We start from the raw sequence: 22,065 nt of genomic DNA, 5'->3' as shown, positions 1-22,065 counted from the left end.
CGTCAAAACCTCAACTCAAGAAAACCACAGTCTGAATGAGTCAACACCTTCTGAAGAAATGCCCAGTGTCTTACTTTATGTTTTAATCAATGTAGAACATGCATAAATCATAAAGTTAAAACTTAGAATAGGGCTAGAATGAAGAATAGCAATTTCCTCCCAGTGTCCACTTTGAAACCAAATTCAGTTTACCCAAAAACTGCACACGCGTGCATGCACGCACACACACACACACACACACACACACACACACTATATCCATGTAAACAGGTGACCTTTCTTATATCCTTGAAAGCATTTCACTATTTTGTTAAACGCATATTCTTTTTATATTATCATGAGTGTGCGCTATTGTTCCCTGCTGAGTCCGTTATGAGCTACATATATGGTTTTTTTTCTTGATCATTTTTCACATGCAGTTAATAATTACCACTTATTTTATAAGATTTCTAGGGGTGCCTGGATGGCTCAGTCGTTTAAGCATCCGACTTCACCTCAGATCATGATCTCGCCATTCCCGAGTTCGAGCCCTGCATCGGCTCTGTGCTGACAGCTCAAAGCCTGGAGCCTGTTTCAGATTCTGTCTCCCTTTCTCTCTGCTCCTCCCCTACTTGCACTCTGTCTCTCTCTCAAAAATAAATAAAACATTTAAAAAAGATTTCTATATGCTTATCACTATTACAGGCATAAATTTTTTGACAGGAGTCTTAATCTACTATCCATAAAAGCAAACACATGAGAGTTAATCATCCCCTTTTTGTTACTGTTTGGGGATGGAGCCTAAGTTCTCTGGTACCATTTTGGATGGACTGTTCTCTTGACCAGCTGCAGAGCTGTGGACATGTGAAGTCTACACATTTCACTTCTATCTCCAGTTCCCTGTTTTGCATACAACACGAGCTCTTTGTGAGTGGTTTATTTCTTTGATTTTTAAGGACTACAACCTACCTTCTTACTTTCCTAAGTTTCAAGAAGATTTTTTTCTTCTTTTTTAGAATATGCATGTATATTCATGCCTTTCTTCCCCTTCTATTTGACAGATTAACTGGATATAGAATTTAAATTGCTTTTAATGTTTATTTATTATTGAGACAGAGAGACAGAGGGACAGAGAGAGAGAGAGAGAGAGAGAGAGAGAGAGAGAGAGAGAGAGAATGAGAGGGGAGGGAGACACAGAATCTGAAACAAGCTCCAGGCTCTGGGCTGTCAGCACAGAGCCTGACACAGGGCTCAAACGTAGGAACCAAGAGATCATGACCTCAGCCGAAGTTGGATGTCCAACCAACTGAGCCACCCAGGCATGCCTAGCTGGATATAGAATTTAAAGTTCAAAATAATTTTCTCTCAGAATGTAGAAGGCATTGTTCTATTGTGAGGTATTAATAGTTGCGAGTCTGATGTTATTTTGATTCCAAATTCACTTTTGTGACCTGTTTACATTGTGTAGTTTCATAGTACGTGTTGTTTTGAGTTTTCAAGTTGTTGCTGTTTTTTGTTTCTTTTTCTATGATCCGATTGAAGTCTCTGAGGATAAAATCAAAATATACTCTCTGGTGGTAGCCAGGACAATGTTAATTTTTTAAATTTAATTTTAATTTTTTATTTGAGTATAGTTGATATACAATGTTACATTAGTTTCAGGTGTACAACATACTGATTCAACCTCTCTATATGTTATGCTATGTTCACTACAAGTATAGCTACCATCTGTCACCATACAGTACTATTACAGTATCATTGACTATGTTCCCTGTGCTGCACCTTTTATTCCCATGACTTGACACTAAAGAAGCATAAGATAGTTGAGAACATAGCAAAGGCAGTTTCAGTAGACTTCTGTTGGACATTTATTGCCTCTTTTCAGTATCAGAGTGGGCTAACAATATTCACTGCATTGCTGCTATAGGTAATGTCTTTCCTAAACCCATTTGTTTCTGAAAGGTGGGGGTGGGGGAGAGAAGCTATTTTAGTGCATGTTTTCTGGTTCATGTGACATTTTTGTTCTGATTTTTAATTCATCACCTAGACCCATCATCCTCCTGACCATGTTACACTGTTTAGGAGACCAGGGACCAAGGGAGTGGTATAATTAACAGAGTCTATTTCACAGAAGCCTAACCACATTAAATTGGTCCCATTAGGAATTCTATCCTTGCTTTAACTCTTTGAGCTAAGCAATCACAGACCAAAAGGCATTACAAATATCATGAATAAGATTCAAACTACAGGGGAGATTAAAAAAAAGTAGCAACTAACCAAAACACAAAAACAAAACAACATTCAGAAAACAATCTACTCCAAAGCCACTGAGTCATAAATCACAGGTGCATACTTCTTCCATTCTTGCTCTTTAATTATCACTGCTGACTTGTCTTGTTCTTCCCACTGAGAGACTTTTGCTCATGGGTTTCATCAGTAATACAAGTTGCTATGCAGGTGTGTAAGTGAAGCTCATCCCTGATAATCCAACAAATGTTAAGTGGGCTCCCAAGGGAAAGAAAAGCATAAAGGAGAGGCACGCACCTTCTGGATTATTTTCCTTGTTTGTGATGAGATGGCATCTCAAGCCACAAAACAGCTCTGCATTTTTATTTCTTAAAATTCATTTTTATCTTAGTATGTTCCATTCTGTTCTTCTTCTTGGAAATTTCTACTTTAAAGCTTCCTCTGTCTTTTTTGTATGTCTATAAATGAATTCATCCCTTCCCAAATCAGACTTTTCATGAACATTCTTGCTACTTTTTAAAAACAAAATGTCATACAATCTCCCATTGTGAATGGTACGAGGTATTAATTCACCTGTCAGATGAGTCCTTTCTGAAGCTGGGGCCCAAGAATACTGCTGTGAAAATAATGTAAATGATGCCCTCTGGAGCTGTCCATGTGATGGTACCAACTGCACAATATCTGTGATTATAACAATTTACTTGATCTATTGTTAAAGGATTATAGTCCAAGGCCTTTTTCCAGAATATTCATGTTCACTTGGGCTGATACAGTTCTAAAAAAAATTGTTTTTTAAAAATAACATTAAGTGGTAGTTTATGTGTTTAAGAAAAATCAGGATGGGGCGCCTGGGTGGCGCAGTCGGTTAAGTGTCCGACTTCAGCCAGGTCACGATCTCGCGGTCCGGGAGTTCGAGCCCCGCGTCAGGCTCTGGGCTGATGGCTCAGAGCCTGGAGCCTGTTTCCGATTCTGTGTCTCCCTCTCCCTCTGCCCCTCCCCCGTTCATGCTCTGTCTCTCTCTGTCCCCAAAATAAATAAACGTTGAAAAAAAAATTAAAAAAAAATTAAAAAAAGAAAAAAAAAAAGAAAAATCAGGAAAACTCCACTGGTACAAGAGCCAAGATGTTGTACTGTCTGGGGCTAGCTGTAACACAGACAAGGGAGGTAGACTAGTGGGAATGGTCATACCCAAGACAGCTTCCCCCCTAGCCCACCAGAAAGACTATTAGTACCTGCACATTCTCAAAACCTAGCTTCCCAGTCATGATGAGGAACATTGTTTCAGAGTTAATGTAGTAACCAGCACAAGACGTTCAGTTACTGATTTTTTTTAACCCCAATGTGCCCTTGAACATGTTTTTCTCTTAGAGCCTAAGTTACTTATTGTGTGATTAATACAAACATGCCCTCCTCACAATGTATATACTCCAGGAAGTTCCTGACTGTCCCCTAGCATCAACTCCCCACGAGCAAGCCTGCTCCTCCATAGAATTCCTGTCTCTTTTTATACAATGCTATACTGTTCTTTTGCACACCAATTTCCACACAGGATTGTTACTCTTATGTGCTTTATATCTCCTCAGTGGTTGCTGAAAGGATTATTAGACACATTATGGATGAATAAATGAATGGATTAAGCTATTATCACTTAAGAACATTTGAGATCAAGTAAATTTATAAAATTTTCCAGTTTTTAAATAAGCCCTGAAAAAAGCATAACTTGGGGCAGGAAAGATATGATAGGGAAGATGGAAGTCAAGATATTCAGTAACAGTTTTATAATTTGATTATTATATTTGGCAGTGCTGTTAGCCCTTAAATAAAATTTATATAAAACTCTATAAAACATATAACAAAGGAATGAAAAAGGAGATTTCCAAGTGTTTGACCCTTTTGCCTTAGGACCATGAGGATTTCCAAGAAACTCTACAGGTATGCAACTCAGTTTGTAAATCACTGAACTAACTTGCACTCAAGATCATAAACTCATAGGACATCCAACCAGAGGTGCATTACAGCTTTAATGGCTCTCCTGACTCTGCCCATATACTCCTGACTCTGCCCACACTTAAACTGACATTGCTGAGGGCCCATCACCCACTGCCATTTCCTATATTCCCTGGGTTTAGCAACCTATCCTTAAAATAAGGAGAAATGTAAAGGCCCAATGCTGGGTCTTGAGGCTCAGCATTAGTTGACCCTGTTAGATGGTTCTACTGTTATTTATGGCCCATTACTAATTACCGGGTTCTTATTTTATTTCTTATTCCCACAACTTTCTACAGTTCTGCTGTTTTAAGAAGGGGTAACCCTCTCATTATTTATTCATAATCCAGTACACCAATTCTTCTAAGGCCGTGCTTCTGCTTAGATCTCTATAATATCATGCTGTAGCACAAACTCTATTTGCTAGTCTCAGGTTGGGCTCCAGTGGCTGTGCTGGCATCCCGTTTGCCTGATGAACCTGCTGCTCCATGTAGAAGGCTCAACTCCAGGGATTCTTGGCTATTGTCCTGTCCATAGATACTGTCTAGTTACCAGCTTCTGATACCTCCTAGTTTGGTCCATTCTCTAAAAAAGAAATTCAGACTGTTGGGTCAGGATAGGGTTAGCAAGGAGAAAGGAAATCAACATAAATGAAAATAAACTAATACTGCCAATGCCAGTTAGATAGAGCCAGCTGTATTTCTATGAGTTCACTAGACTGGGAGCCAAGTGCTGAGCACACTCTTCCAATTCTTCTAGGAGTTAAGTAAGATGTGATATTGATAAAACTACTCTCCTGAATATTGAGCTCTGTATCTGTAAAGTGAGTCTGCTCGACAAAATAAGCTCTAATATATTTATAATAAATATTAGCAGGACTGTTATTTTAGAGTTTCACAATTATACCACAGAAAACAAGGACACTGTGTTTTTCATCTTTCTTCCACTTACGCTACAAATACTTCCCCAGATTGTATTATTATATCCACTCATGTGTATGCAATTGATCTCCTAGTGACACAGAGGAGCATGTACTCCACAACTTTCTTTCTCCTCAGAATCCCAAGTTTACATGTGGAACATTTCATCTCTGAGATCCTCCTCATTCAAGCTTTCCTCATCAATAATTCTTAATTCTCCATTGAACCAGAAAGATCAGGACACACACAGTCCTCCTGGAGGCCACTGCCACAATTACTGAGAGTAATCTTAACTTGGGGATTACAATATGCCATGCACTTCATCTAAAATTAACATATTGTAACTGCACAGTGATTTAAGAGAAAATTTATTGTTCTCAGTTTTCAGATGGGATATCTGAGCCACAGAGAGTTTAGGTGCATAGATGAAGGTCACATAAATAGTAAGAGGCTAGGCAACTCCAGCATCTGTTTAAGCACTATGCCATCCTACTTCATTGGCTGACAGAGGAGGTTATAAATAACCTCTAATAGGCACATCACACAGACCACCTGCTCTTGTCTCTGCAGCTTCTTTCACTACCTCTCCCACTCTCCTGTCTGAAGCCCTTTTTCACCACCAGCAAAATCTCTATGCTGTCACATTACTTGTTTGATTTCTGCAAAAATCCATTTCCTCAAAAAAAGGCTCAGTGAAGTCAACCTTAAACTCTAAATGTCATGTCTGCCAATTAGCATTATGACCTTTACCAAGTCACTCTCCCTCTCTGGGTCTCAGTTTTGCTTTTCTATAGCCAATAAGGTTTGTTGCATCAGTGATTTTTTAACAATATGAACAAAGGAATTTGACTTTTAGCATCTCATAGGAAGAGTTCGCGCATTAGCCGTCTATGAAATTATTTGTTATAAGTATTTCATCATTTTCAAATAAATCACTATATTTAGGCAATAATGACAGGCTTTAAAAGGAGAGGAGTTTTAAATATTTGTAGAACCTTGATAATACTTTGGCATATCCAAAGAAATCAATATTTTGTTCTTAATTGGTTAAAAAAAAACAAGTGGATGTATTGGTGGATTAATAATTGTTGTCAAGTTTAATAAAATCTTATTCTTATAAATTTATTATATGGTATTCTAAAAAAAGATTAGTCCAAAGACTCTTGGCATCGATACCCAACAGACCAGATTTTGTCAGAGAGTCTCCCTGCTACCAACTCTACCTTTCCCATCTATAGCTGCTGAACAGGTTCTTTTTTATCAGGTCATGGAGATTTGACAGAGCTCTTGTTGCTCACTAGATAACATCATCTACAGGCTGTCCTTGTTCTCAACTGATTCAGTCAAGCTGACTTCCCCAGTGCATGCTCCCCTTGCCCTTGGAGGCACCTCCATTATAATAGTTATCCTGCTTCATCATTATGGCTTACTGTTACACCCTCTAGACAGTAAGCATTTTGATATTGGGGACTGTGTCTTGTTTAATTCTTACTCACTTTCCATTCCTCCTCCCATGCCAGGTCTATATTACCATGAGAGAACTGCAGCTTGAGATCAACCCCAAACCACCTTCCACACCTACAAAACTGATTTGAGGATTAACACAACAATCTGCACAACCTGAACCAAAGAACTCAGCAGGTACACAGCATGGAGAGGTGAACTGGGGGAGAGAGAAGCCATGGAGGGCAGGGAGCTGTTTTTGCTTGCCAAGAGAGGACAGAGACAGGGGAGAGTATGTGAAAGGCACCCCTCACCCAAAAGCAGCTGGAGAGAAAAAAGAAGAGCAGAAACAGCTGCAAGGGACTGAACAAGAAAGGAAGAAAGGAGAAAGCAGAAGGTTTAAATTCCATTAAGACTCTATAAACAGAGGGATCACAGAGTCTGAAACTATGCAGCTCAATACCTGGAGGTGCTCTGATAGGAAGGGTGAATCGCCAGGAGCAGAGAGCAAGGTCCAAGGCGTCAGTGGGCCACATGGGGAGTGGTGGTTCCTCTGCTGGGAGGACATTTGGTAGAATTTGTGTGGCCTCACCAAAGGCAAGGATCCGAGCAGATGGTAGAGATCAGCAACATTCGCTGGTATTGGAACAAGGACATTGGAAGTGAAACCTGGTGCCAGACGTGTGTTGTGATTTGCCATAGTCCGTGAAATGCTGATGCTACATGATCCCAAGAACGTTTTCATGCAGGCTGGCACCAGGCTGCAGTCTCTACACATTGGCAGCACCACGGTCACATGAACATTCCTGGGGGCAGGCTGGCATTTCTTGGCTAGACCCTCCCCCAGAGGGTCTGAACAGGTCAAGGCTGCAGTCCCTCAGAAGTGAGGGCTTGCGAAACACAGCCCCATCTGAGATAAAACTCTGGAGACAGGTTGCACTTGGTGGACTGATGGCTTGGTCCCGGACAGTGAAGAAGCAGGGAGTGGACAGAGGCCAGAGACAAAGGAGGGGTTCTTGACTGCCAGACAGGGAGAGCACATAGTTCCAATAGTGGAGACTGGGCAGCTGGGTGATGCCATTTTTACCCCTTCTGCGCATGTGCATACACACCTACAAGTGCCACGGCAATCCACCCCAGTAAGCTAAGCAGCACCATCTAGTGGAGAGAGGAGCCATTACATTAAGCCCGCCCAACTGGGCTAACTGTGCTCTTGAGGAACACTAAAAGTCTCTCCATCAGCTTAGTTTATGGATTATAAAGTGCTTCCTAGTTTGCCTTCAAGGGGAAACTGGAGGTAATTTAAATCATATTTCATTCTGTGCAGTGGTCCATCTATTCAATTATTTTTCCTTTTTCTTTCTTTATTCTTTTTTTTTTAATTTTTTTTTCAACGTTCATTTATTTTTGGGACAGAGAGAGACAGAGCATGAACGGGGGAGGGGCAGAGAGAGGGAGACACAGAATCGGAAACAGGCTCCAGGCTCCGAGCCATCAGCCCAGAGCCTGACGCGGGGCTCGAACTCACGGACCGCGAGATCGTGACCTGGCTGAAGTCGGACGCTTAACCGACTGCGCCACCCAGGCGCCCCATTCTTTCTTTATTCTTGAATATAGAAAGACAAAATTTTTATTTTCTGTTTTTGTATAAAAAGATTCTCCTTTAATTTTTTCTACTATATTTTTCACTTTTTTGTAAATTTTTAAATTTTATTTTACTTTCATCATCACAATTCATTCTATTTTATTGTATTTGTTTTGTCAAATTTTCAAATGTTTTCCTTTTTTCTCCCTTTTTTTTTATTTTCCTTTTTTCTCTATTCTATAAAGCTTCTTTTAATAACCAGACCAAAACACACCTAAGATCTAGCATCCTTTATTTGATTTTTTGTGTTGTTTTAAATTTTTTTAATTTTATTTTTTTACCTTATTAGTTTTCTTCCTTCAAAATGATGAAATGAAGGAAGTGACCCCAAAAGAAAGAACAGGAAGAAATGACAGGCAGGGACTTAATCAACACAGATACAAGCAAGATGTCTGAACCAGGATTTAGAATCACGATAATAAGAATACTAGCTGGCATTGAAAATAGATTAGAATCCCTTTCTGCAGAGGTAAAAGAAGTAAAAGCTAGTCAGGATGAAATAAAAAATGCTATAACTGAGCTTTAATCTCAAATGGATACCATGGCGGCAAGGATGGATGAGGCAGAGCAGTGAATCATCGATATAGAGGACAAACTTATGGAGAATAATGAAGCATTAAAAAAGAGGGAGACTAAAGCAAAAGAACATGATATAAGAATTAGAGAACTTAATGACTCATTAAAAAGGAATAACATCAGAATCATAGGGGTCCCAGAAGATGAAGAGAGACATATAGGGATAGAAATTTTATGTGAGCAAATCAGAGAGGAAAACTTCCCTAACCTGGGGAAAGGCACAGACATCAAAACCCAGGAAGCACAGAGAACTCCCATTAGATTCCACAAAAACTGCCCATCAATAAGGCATATCACAGTCAAATTCACAAAATACTCAGGTGAGGAAAGAATCATGAAAGCAGCAAGGGAAAAAAAGTCCTTAACTTACAAGGGACGACAGATCAGGTTCACCACAGACCTATCCACAGAAACTTGGCAGGCCAGAAAGGAGTGACAGGATATATCTGATGTGCTGAATCAGAAAAACATGCAGCCAAAAATTCTTTATCCAACAAGACTGTCATTCAAAACAGAAGGAGAGATAAAAAGTTTCCCAGACAAACAAAAACTGAAGGAGTGAGTGACCACTAAACCAGCCCTGCAAGAAATGTTAAGGGGGACTCTCTGAGGGGAGAAAAGACAAAAAACAACAAAAAAAATATAAACAGAACAAAACAAAACAAAAACAACAAAGCAACAAAGACTAGAAAGGACCAAAGAATTCAACCAGAAACTCCAATTCTACAGGCGACACAATGGCAATAAATTCCTATCTTTCAGTACTCACTCTAAATGTCAATGGACTAACTGCTCCAATCAAAAGACATAGGGTAACAGAATGAATAAGAAAACAAGATCCATCTATATGCTGTTTACAAGGGACCCATTTTAGATCTAAAGACACCATCAGATTGTAGTAAGGGGATGGAGAACCATCTATCATTCTAATTGTCAACAGAAGAAAGTTGGAGTAGCCATACTTTTGTCAGACAATCTAGACTTTAAAATAAAGACTGTAACAAGAGATGGAGAAGGACATTATATAATAATTAAGGGGTCTATCCACCAAGAAGACCTAACAATTGTAAACCTTTATGCTCCAAACGTGAAACACCCAAATACATAAATCAATTAATCACAAACATAAAGAAACTCATTGATAATATCATAATGGTAGAGGACTTCAACACCCCACTTACAGGAATGGACAGATCATCTAAACAAAAAATCATTAAGAAAACAATGGCTTTGAATGACACACTGGACCCAATGGACTTAACAGATATATACAGAACATTTCATCCTAAAGCAGCAGAATACACATTCTTCTCAAGTGCACATGGAACGTTCTACAGAATAGATCACATACTGGGACATAAATCAGCCCTCAACAAATACAAAAAGATCCAGATCACACTGTGCACACTTTCAGACCACAATGCTACAACATCTGAAATCAACCACAGGAAAAAATTTGGAAAGATAACAAATACTTGGAGGCTAAAAAACATCCTACTAAAGAATGAATGGACTAACCAAAAAGTTGAAGAGGAAATTTAAAAGTACATGGAAGCCCAATAAAGTGATAAAAACACAACCCAAAACCTCTGGGACACAGCAAAGGCAGTCATAAGAGGGAAGTATATAGCAATCCAGGCCTTCCTAAGAAGGAAAAAAGGTCTCAGATACACAACCTAACCTTACACCTTAAAGAGCTGGAAAAAGAACAGCAAATAAAAACAAAAACCAGCAGAATACAGGAAATAATAAAGATTAGAGCAGAAATCAATGCTATCAAAACCAAACCAAACCACCCAAACCAAACAAAAAAATAATAAAACAGATCAATGAACCCAGGCTTTGAAAGAATTAACAAAACTGATAAACCTCTAGCCAGTTTTATCAAAAAGAAAAAGGAAAGGACCCAAATAAAACCACCATGCAAGAGGAGAGATAACAAACAAGACAGCAGAAATACAAACAATAATAAGAGAATATTATGAGCAACTATATGCCAATAAAATGGGCAATCTGGAAGAAATGGACAATGTCCTAGAAACATATAAACTACCAAAACTGAAACAAGAAGAAATAGAAAATTTGAACAGACCCATAAACAGTAAATAAATCAAATTTAGTAATCAAAAATCTCCCCAAAAACAAGAGTCCAGGGCCAGATGACTTTACAGGAGAATTCTACCAAACATTTAAAGAAGAGTTAACACCTATTCTTCTGAAGCTGTTCCAAAAAGTAGAAATGGAAGGAAAACTTCCAAATTCATATTATGAAGCCAGCATTACCTTAATTCCAAACCCAAAGACCCCCACTAAAAGGGAGAACTATGGACCAATCTCCCTGATGAATATGGATGCAAAAATCCTCAACAAGATAGTAGCCAACCAGAGCTAACAATACATTAAAAGAATTATTCACCACAACCAAGTGGGATTTATACCTGGGATGCAGGGCTGGTTCAATATCTGAAAAACATTATACCTGGGATATAGGGCTGGTTCAATATCTGCAAAACAATCAACATGATACATCACACATCAATAAAAGAAAGGACAAGAACCACATGATTCTCTCAATAGATGCAGAGAAATCATTTGACAAAATACAACATTCTTTCTTGATAAAAACCCTCAAGAAAGTAGGGACAGAAGGATCATATCTCAAGATCATAAAAACCATATATGAAAGACCCACAGCTAATATCATCCTCAATGGGGAAAAGTTGAGAGCTTTCCCCCCTCAGGTCAGGAACATGACAGGGATATCCACTCTTGTCACTGCAATTCAATATAAAATTGGAAGTCTTAGCCTCAGCAGTCAGGCAACACAAAGGAATAAAAGGAATCCAAATCAGACAAGAGGAATTCAAACTTTCACTCTTTACAGATGGCATAATCCTCTATATGAAAAATCCAAAAGATTCCACAAAAATTGCCAGAAGTGATCCAGGAATTCAACAAAGTCACAAGATAGATATAAAGTCAATGCACAGAAGTCGGTTGCATTTCTATACACCAATAATGAAGCCACAGAAAGAGAAATCAGGGAATCTACCCCATTTACAGTTGCACCAAAATCCATAAAATACCTCGGAGTGAACCTAACCAAATAGGTGAATAATCTATACACTGAAAACTATCTAAAGTTTATGAAAGAAATTGAAGAACACACACACACACACACACACACACACACACACACACACACACAGAAAACGATTCCATGCTCCTGGATTGGAAGAACAAACATTAACATGTCAACAATACCCAAGGCAATCTACAAATTCGATGCAATCCCTATCAACAACAAAACCAGCATTCTTCACAGGTCTAGAACAAACAATCCTAAAATTTGTATGGAACCAGAAAAGACCCTGAATAGCCAAAGCAATCCTGAAAAAGAAAACCAAAGCTGGAGGCATCATAATCCCAGACTTTAAGATGTATTATAAAGCTATAATCAGGACAGTATGGTACTGGCACAAAATAGACACTCAGAAAAATAGAACAGAATAGAGAACCCAGAAATGGACCCACAAACGTATGGCCAACTAATCTCTGACAAAACAGGAAGGAATATCCAATGGAATAAAGACAGGTGTCTTCAGCAAATGGCGCTGGAAAAACTGGACATGGACATGCAAAAAAATGAACATGGACCATTTTCTTATACCATACACAAAAATAAACTCAAAATGGATGAAAGACCTAAACTTAAGACAGGAAGCCATCAAAATCCTCAAGGAGAAAGCAGGCAAAAACCTCTTTGACCTTGGCCGCAGCAACATCTTACTCAACATGTCTCCAGAGCCAAGGGAAACAAAAGCAAAAACGAACCATTGGGATCTCATCAAAATAAAAAGCTTCCGCACAGCGAAGGAAACAATCAACAAAACTAAAAGGCAACCAATGGAATGAGAGTTTGATATTTGCAAACGATATATCAGAAAAAGGGTTCGTATCCAAAATCTATAAAGAACTTATCAAACTCAACACCCAAAAAACAAATAATCCAGTGAAGAAATGGGCAAAAGACATGAATAGACACTTCTACGAAGAAGACATCCAGATGGCTAACAGAAACAGGAAAAACCGCTCAGCATCACTCATCATCAGGGAAATACAAATCAAAACCACAATGAGCTACCACCTCACACTTGTCAGAATGGCTAAAGTTAATAACTCAGGCAATAACAGATGTTGGCGAGGATGTGGAGAAAAAGGATCTCTTTTGCACCGCTTGTGGGATGCAGGCTGTTGCAGCCATCTGGAAAACAGTATGGAGGATCCTCAAAAAATTAAAAATAGAACTACCCTACAACCCAGCAATTGCACTACTAAGTATTTATCCAATGGATACAGGTATGCTGTTTCGAAGGGGCACATGCACCCTGATGTTTAAAGTAGTGCTATTGACAATGGCCAAATTATGGAAAGAGCCCACATGTCCATCGGCAGATGAATGGATAAAGAAGATTTGGTATATATATACAATGGAGTATTACTCAGCAATCAAAAAGAATGAAATCTTGCCATTTGCAAGAACATGGATGGAACTAGAGGGTATTATGCTAAGTGAAATTAGTCAGAGAAAGACAAACAGTATGTGACTTCATTCATATGAGGAATTTAAGATACAAAACGATGAACATAAGGTAAGGGAAGCAAAAATAATATAAAAACAGGGAGGGGGACAAAACATAAGAGAATCTTAAATATAAAGAACAAACAGAGGGTTGCTGGAGAGGTCGTGGGAGGCGGGATGGGCTAAGTGGGTAAGGGGTATTAAGGAAGACACTTGTTGGGATGAGCACTGATTGTTATACATAGGGGATGAATCCCTGGAATCTACTCCTGAAATCAGTGTTGCACTATATGCTAACTTGGATTTAAATTATAAATAATAGATAAATAAATAAATAAATAAATACATACATACATACATACATACATACATACTGCAGCTTGAACTTTATAACCAAGGAGGCAATGAATGTTTTAAAATAACAGCAAATACCCTCTCTTCTATAGTTATGAGTCTACACTTGGGAGACTGTAAAAGTTCTTTAGGGACTATGTTTCTGAAACATCTGCTGGGATATCAAGTGGGAAGTATCTCACCCTAGCATCCCTTCTTCTAGGCATCCCTCTTCTGCAATCATTTTTGCTCCAGAGAGTGTCTCTCCCTCAAACAGCAAGCTGCTGTCTGAAAGTCACACACTTTAAAGCATTATGTGGACCCTGGAGCTCCCTAAAATGATCATGAGCAGCAGATCCTTTCACTGCTGTATATACATTATCTAAACTAGATTTTCACTTCTTCCAAGGTCCTATTGCATATTTCTTGTTTCCACCGCTACCGTCTTTTCTTTTTTTAAAAATATAATTTATTGTCACATTGACTAACATACAGTGTGTAAAGTGTGCTCTTGGTTTTTGGGGTAGATTCCCATGGTTCATTGCTTACATACAACCCCAGTGCTCATCCCAACAAGTGCCTTTCTCAATGCCCATCACCCATTTCCCACTCTATCCTGCTCCTTCCCCCCCCATCAACCCTCAGTTTGTTCTCTGTATTCAAGAGTCTCTTATGGTTTCCTCCCTCTCTGTTTGTAACTATTTTTCCCCCTTCCCTTCCCCTATGGTGTTCTGTTAAGTTTCTCAAGATCCACATATGACCACTGCTATCATCTTATTCCAAATTACTCCAAACCTGGACCCTCTCTTCTTTCTAAAGGTAATTGCCTTCTAACCACAAGTATTAGAATTTGCTTTGTCTTATGTGATAATAGGGTATATAATTCATAGTGTGAATGCAAGATATTTGTGGATAAATTGTGAAAACTAATTTAGACATTGATAAGAATTTGATTTTCCTGTAATATATCAAATTAATCTGAACAACCTATAGTAATAATGATACTGGAAAGCACTGTGAAATAAAAACTTTAAGATGGAAAGAAACAGAGATCTAAATTTTTAGACTGCCCCAAGTCTCAATATGCCCTGAATTAGCCACCCTGAATAACTGCTACAGACTGAATATCTGTGTACCACCCAAAGTCATATGTTGAAACCAATGTGATGGTATTTGGAAGTTGGGGCTTAGGGATGCAATTAGATCATGAGGGTTGAGGCCTCATGAATGGGATTAGAGCCCCTAAAAAACAGACCCCAGGGAGCTCTCTTGTTCTGCCATGTGAGGTCATAGTAAACAGTTTATGAACCAGGAGGCTGACTCTCACAAGACTCTGAATCTGTTGGTGCCTTCTTTTTGTACTCCCCAGCCTCCAGACCTGAGAAATAAATGTTCATTGTTTACAAGTAACTCAGTGTATGGCATTTTTGTTTTAGCAGAAAGCGGAGACAGAAAATTGATGCCAAGAGATACAGGTGCTACTATAACAGATACCTAAAAATGCGGAAGTGGTTTGGAACTAAGAAATAAACAGAGGCTGAAAGACTTTGGAGGTGCATGCTAGAAAAAGCCTACATTGCTGTAAATGGACCGTTAAGGACAATTCTGGTGGATCTCAGAAAGAAAAGAGGAGATGCAGAGAAAGTCTCAATCTTCTTAAAGAACCAGTTAAGAACTGAACAGAATGTTGGTAGAAATATGGATAGTAAAGGTCATTCTGGTCAAGTCTTAAATGGAAATGAGAAATATGTTATTAGACAATGGAGAAGAAGCCATCCTTATTATAAATTGGCAAAAATCTTGGATGAATTGTTTCCGTATTCTAGTGTTTTTTGGAAGGCTAAATTTGTGAGTGGAAAAAAAACCTGAATAATTGAGAAAATACCTACACAAAATTTTGAAGGAGCATCCTGGTTCCTCTTGATGACTTAAATTACTTAAATGCTGAATTGTTAAGCAAGAGGAAGTATAACTTAGACTTGGAAGAAAAAGAAGGAAGAAGTGAAATTATCTTTGTTTGCAGATGACATGATGATTTATGTAGAATACCCTAAAGGATCAACCAAAAAATTTTAGAACTAAAATTTGACTTTAGTAAAGGTGCAGGATACAAAGTCACATAAATCATTTGTGTTTCTACACATAAACAAACTATCTGAAAATGAAATTAAGAAAACAATCCCACTCAAAATAGCAACAAAAAGATAAAATACTTAGGAATAAACTTAATCAAAGAGGTAGAAGATTTATACACTGAAAATGTAAAACATTCAGGAAGAAAATTAAAGAAGACACACAGATAATGGAAAGACATCCCATGTTCATGGATTTTAAGAATTAATATTGTTAAAATATCCTTATCACCCAAAGGTATCTACAGATTCAATGTAATGCCCATCATAATTCCAATCAATGGCATTCTTTGCAGAAATGGAAAAAAAGAAAACAAACAAACAAACAAAAACAATTCTACAATTTCTATGGAACCTGAAAAGACTTCAAATGGTCAAAGTAATCTTAAGCAAAAACAGCAAAGCTGAATGTATCACATTTTCCGACTTCAAAATACACTATACAGCTACAGTAATCAACAGTATGGTGCAGGATCTAAATAGAGATTTCTCAAAAGAAGACATACAAATCTTCAACAGGTATATGTAAAGTTACTCAACATCACTGATCATTAGAGAAATGCAAATTAAAACCTCAATAAGATAGCATCTCACATTTGTTTCAATGGCTATTATTGAAAAGATAAAAGATAGGGGCACCTGGGTGGCTCAGTCAGTTAAGCGTCTGACTTCGGCTCAGGTCATGATCTTACAGCTTGTGAGTTTGAGTCCTGCGCTGAGTTGAGTCTGATGACAGCTTAGAGCCTGGAACCTGCTTCAGATTCTGTTTCTCCCTCTCTCTGCCCCTCCCCCACTCACACTCTGTCTCTCTGTCTCTCTCTCTCTCTCAAAAATAAACATTTAAAAACTTTAAAAAAAGATAAAAGATAACAAGTGTTGGTGAGAATGGGGAGAAAAGGAAACCCTTGCGCACTATTTTTGATAATGTAAATTGGTTCAGCCATTATGAGGTCAGCCAATATGGAGGTTCCTCAGAGAATTAAAAACAGAGATATCTTATGTTATAGTAATTCTGGGTATATATGCAAAGGAAATTAAATCACTTTTGAACAAGACATCTGCATACCTGTGTTCACTGCAGCATTATTCACAATAGGCAAGACATGGAAACAAGCTAATTATCTGCCAGTAGGTGGATGGATATAGAAAATGTGTCATTTGCAAGAACGTGGAAGAACTGGAGGTCATTATACTAAGAGAAATAAGTAAGCTACAAAATGACAAATACTGCATTACCTCACTTATATATACGGCATCTAAAAAAGATGAATTCACTGGGGCGCCTGGGTGGTGCAGTCGGTTAAGCGTCCGACTTCAGCCAGGTCACGGTCTCGCTGTCCGTGAGTTCGAGCCCCGCGTCAGGCTCTGGGCTGATGGCTCAGAGCCTGGAGCCTGTTTCTGATTCTGTGTCTCCCTCTCTCTCTGCCTCTCCCCCGTTCATGCTCTGTCTCTCTCTGTCCCAAAAATAAATAAACGTTGAGAAAAAAAATTAAAAAGATGAATTTATGAAAGCAGAGAATAGAATTAATTGTGTTTGCCAGGGTTGGGGGGTGGGGGAAGTGGAGGGATGTTGGTCAAACATCAGAAAGTTTCAGTTAGGTAGAATGAATAACTTCTGGAGATCTAACCTATAGCATGTTCACTGTAGTTAATAATATTGAATTATATACTTAAATTTTCTAGAAGAGTTGACCTTAGGGGTGCCTGGTGCCTGGGTGGCTCAGTCAATTAACCATCCAACTCTTGACTTTGGCTCAAGTCATGATTTCATGGTCTTGAGATCGAACCTCTCTCTCTCAAAAAGACAGAGAGAGAGAGAGAGAGAGAGAGAGAGAGAGAGAGAGTTGATATTAAGTGTGCTCACCAGACACACAAAAATGTAAAGTGATATTATTGTGCTAATACATTAATTAACTATGGCAATCATTAGCTAATTGTGGCAATCATTTCACTATTTACATATATTTCAAAAACTCACATTATACACCCTAATGCACATTATTTTTATGTGTTGATTACATTTTAATAAAGCTGGTAAAAATAAAGAGGAGTATTAAAATGTCCAACTATTATTGTTGAATTATCTATTACTTCCTTTAATTCTGTCAATTTTGCTCCATATATTTTAGGGTTCTGTTTTTAACTGCATGTGTGTTGGCAATTATGTCCTCCTAATTTTCTGGCCCTTTTATAACTGAAATTAATTCTAGTAATGATTTTTGTCTTGCAGTCTATTTTGTCAGTTATTAGGATACTTTTGGTGTGTATGGTAATCTTTTTCTGTCCTTTTGTACTCCACATATTTGTGTCTATATATCTAATATGCATTCCTTGTGGACAATGAATAATTAAATGATATTTTAAAATCCATTCTTCCAATATTATTTTTTATCGGATTGTTTAGGCTATTTGCATTAAATGCAGTTGCTGATATGATAGGATATATGTCTGCATTTTGGTATTTCTTTTCCATACACTTTTGTCATTTCTTTATTGCTCCATGACTGCTTTCTTTTGTGATAAACAGATTTTCCATACCATACTATTTGAATTTATTTTTTGTTGCTTTGGCAATATTTTAGAAATTATTTTACTTCATGGTTTCCCATATAAATTTATAACAATCTAGTTTGGATTAATATCAATTTACATTCTTTATTATGCAGAAGTTTTAACATATCTATATTTTTCACTGCCCTTTGTAAAATTATGAATAAACTAATTTCATCTTTACATATTATGAGCCTAGAAACATAACTGGTAATTGTTTTATGCAACTGCCTTTTAACTGAGATAACAGAAGAAAGGTCACAAAAAAAGATACCCTTATCCTATCTTCATATTTGACTATGTATTCAACTTTATCAGGTTACTTATTTGTCTTGTGGGTTTAAATTACTGTTTAATGTCCTTTGATTTCATCTTGAAAGCCTCCCTTTAGTATTTTTTGCAGGACAAGTCAGCTAGCAACAAATTCTCAGTTTTTGATAATCTGGAAATGTCTTAATTTCTCTCCTTTGTTTTAATGAATAGTTTTTCTGAACATAATTTCTTAGTTAATAGTCTTCTGGTCAGTACTGTGAATATGACTTTTTATTGCCTTCTGATATATATGGTTTTCAATAAGAAGTAAGCTGTTAATCTCATTGAGGAGTCCTGATATGTGATGAGTCAATTTTGTTTTGTTGTTTCCAAGATTGTGTCTTTGACTGTTAACAATTTGATTATAATGTGTTCAGAAAGGATCTATTTGAGTTTATTCATTGAACTTGAATGTGTGGTGGATTTGTATCTTTCACCAAATTTGGGAAGATTTGGTCACTATTTTTTTTCAAATACTCCTTCTGCCCCTTCCTATCTTCCCATTCTGGGATTTGCATAATGTGTATGTTTGTATGGTATCCCCCAGGGGTCCACTTTTATTTATTCTTTTCTTTCTTTTCCTCACAATGGATAATTTCAGTTATCCTATTTTCAAGTTTATTTATTATCTTCTGTCTGCTTATAGATGTTGTTGAACTCCCAAATGAATTCATTTTAATTGTTACACTTTTCAGTTCCAGAATTTTTGTTTTGTTTCTTTATAATTTCCATCTCTTTATTAGCATCCCTATTTTGTTCATACAATGTTTTCTTGATTTCCTGTAGTTCTTTGTCTATGTTACTTTGTTTTTTAAGCATATTTAAGATAGTTGTTTTGAAGTCTTTTTCCAGTAATTTTGATATCTGAGTTCACTTGGAAAGAGTTTGTCAACTTATTTTGATTCTTTGAAAGAGGTGTATTTTCCCGTATCTTTGAATCCTTCGCAATTTTTTGTTGTTGTAAAACTGAACATCTGAGTATTATAACGTGGTGACTCTGGAAATCATATTTTTAGACTTACTCAAGATTTCTCTTTCTCTGTTTTTAAATTACTAAAGACTTTAAATTAGAGACTTTTCTCAATTATTTTTGCAGAGACTACATTTCTTTTTAAGGACTGTTAGTGAAGTCTCTATGAAATCCTAGCTAAGTGGACTTAAAATCCTAAAAAAATAAAAATAAATAAATAAATAAATAAATAAAATCTATCAAATTATAACATATGAGGTGAGGATTAACCAGGAGACCTGAATTCATGCTCAATAGCAGAAATGACTGAGGTATGTGGAAGGTATTGTTGACAGCCCTTCAGAAACTAAGACTATGAGGAGATAGGCAACAGGAGCTTCCTCTTCCCATGATGCTCAGTGCATGCTGTATTAGTGAACTGACTTCTTAACAGGGGTTTTGTTGCCCAGAGGTTATACTCACATTGGTTTAAAGTAGTTCAGGCAAACGAAAAAAAAAAAAGTATAGTATCCAGGACACTAAAATGTAGGATGTGTAAACATGGTAACCAGTGATATAAAACCAAACAAAAGTTTGAATTCCTCCCTTTGACCTCTTGCTCTTTGCTTTATAAACAGAATCCATGAAGGCAAGACTGGAAATACTGAAATATAAGAGAGTAGTTGAACATCAGAGGACAAGGAAGTGTCTTGAGAAGAAAAATACATCACATAAAGCAAAGGTGAGCTTCTTGAGCTTCTGAAAAAGTGGCTTTCGAGCACAAATTTCTCTCAATTCTGCATTTGATTTTCCAATCAATTCTGCTTGTCTTCTGTCTCCAACTACTAGATTGTTTGTTTTGTTTTTGTTTTTGTTTGTTTTGTTTTGTTTGTTTTTTGGCTGGCTGTACAATTTAATCAGTGCAGATTATTTTACAGAAAAAAATGTATGGGGGTGGACATGGACCTCCAAGCCCCATCCCTTAACTCGCTCTCTGGTTCTGAGGATGGAGAGGTAGGAAGACAGCCTGTGAGAAGCCTATCCCTCCAGGGGCCTTGGGGATCTGGGTGGCAGACCCATTTGCCCTGGGCTGAGGGGAAGCAGAGGGGACAGAGCCTGCTGTACAGTACCATTTCCACAGCAGCCTTGCTGCCTGCTTACTTTGGGAAGGAAAAGAAGGAAGAGGTGGCTCTGCCTTTAGGGCTGACCCAAGAAAAAGGGGAGTCTCCAGGACCACAATGGGCTCCTTTGGGGGCTCCACAGCCACATTCCACAGTCTGCGTGAGGGGATGAGCCGCTGGCCCTTCTCCACAGTGTCCCCTCTCCCAGTGCCCTGGGGGACAGGGAATGGAGGGGAGGAACCCCTGAGCCTGGTGCACCCGTCAGCACCCTGTCTCCCTGGGGCAGCTGGGACCCTGGCAGTGGGTGCCAGAGGCCGGTGGGGTTCTGAGACCCCTGAGGGTGGTGGTGTGGGTGAGGGTGGGTGGGAAGAGGCCCAGGAAAGATGCCCAAGCGCATCACAGCTCAGAGAGAAGTGGATGGGGGCTGGAAGCCCAGACTTGGTGGGAGTGAGGCTCCTAGGTAGAGGGGCCTTGACAGACCCCCTTTGGTCCTGGGTAAGGCAGGCCAGGAGGTATGGGCTCCAGGAGGTGTGTACATACCAGGAGGTGTGTTACCAACACTCAGCTGCCCCCTTCCTCATCTGTCCCCTCCCCAAAGTTCCCCTCTCTGCCACCTGGGCCAGCCTCATGGCCCTCATCGCTGCCCTCTCACTGTCACTGCCCACCCCGGGCTCTGCACACCCATCAGGGTTGAAGGGCAGACAGGCCACATGGGGCCATTGGAGTCCTGTGTCCACACGCTCTTGGCAGCCTGTGAAGTCCCACAGGGTGGATTTGGGGTAGTCCAGTTCCACTCGCAGGTGCTCATTGTCAAACCTTCAGTACTTGGTGCCCTTGTAGAAGGACATGTAGGCTGTGTCTTTGCTCAAGAAGGCAGATCATTGATTTTAAGAAATATATTAGGGCTTGGGGTATAATAGATAATTTAAGTGGACAGAGATAGATAATTCATAGTAAATCTAAACAATGAATCCTTAGACACATAGAAGATACTCCCTAAAAATTAATGTGTGCAAAGCACAGATTAACCCAAATAAATCTAGTATTATCTACATCTTAAATTCTACACATTTTGCCCATCCAAAAAGTGTTTTGTCTGCAATGATTCTATTTCTCTTTAAAGTCACCTAATTTATATTTTTCTTATTCATGTGCATTTAATCATGGAAACAATGTTTACTGAGGTTCCTTTGAGTCCTCTTTTTTTTTAATAATTACATGAAAAATAAGATTTTACTACCATTCAATACAGTTTGGTTACATTTAACATAAAAGCAATGAAATGTTAAT

General features: G+C 38.3%; 1 long non-coding RNA gene across 1 annotated transcript in view; it reads left to right on the top strand.

The window, feature by feature from the left end:
- LOC122467004 overlaps positions 1–20,499 on the top strand; it is a 34,504-nt gene extending 14,005 nt beyond the window's left edge. Inside the window, exons 2-4 of the long non-coding RNA XR_006292812.1 lie at positions 6,653–6,773; positions 16,925–17,048; positions 20,293–20,499. This is a non-coding gene — a long non-coding RNA (uncharacterized LOC122467004). The remainder of the gene's footprint in view (positions 1–6,652; positions 6,774–16,924; positions 17,049–20,292) is intronic.
- The last annotated feature ends 1,566 nt before the right edge of the window (positions 20,500–22,065 follow it).

The sequence above is a fragment of the Prionailurus bengalensis genome, chromosome A3 (genome assembly GCF_016509475.1).
Source record: "Prionailurus bengalensis isolate Pbe53 chromosome A3, Fcat_Pben_1.1_paternal_pri, whole genome shotgun sequence".
Classification (NCBI taxonomy): Eukaryota; Metazoa; Chordata; class Mammalia; order Carnivora; family Felidae; genus Prionailurus; species Prionailurus bengalensis.
The sequence above is the reverse complement of the archived record's forward strand: the minus strand, read 5'-3'. Positions and strand labels throughout refer to the sequence as shown.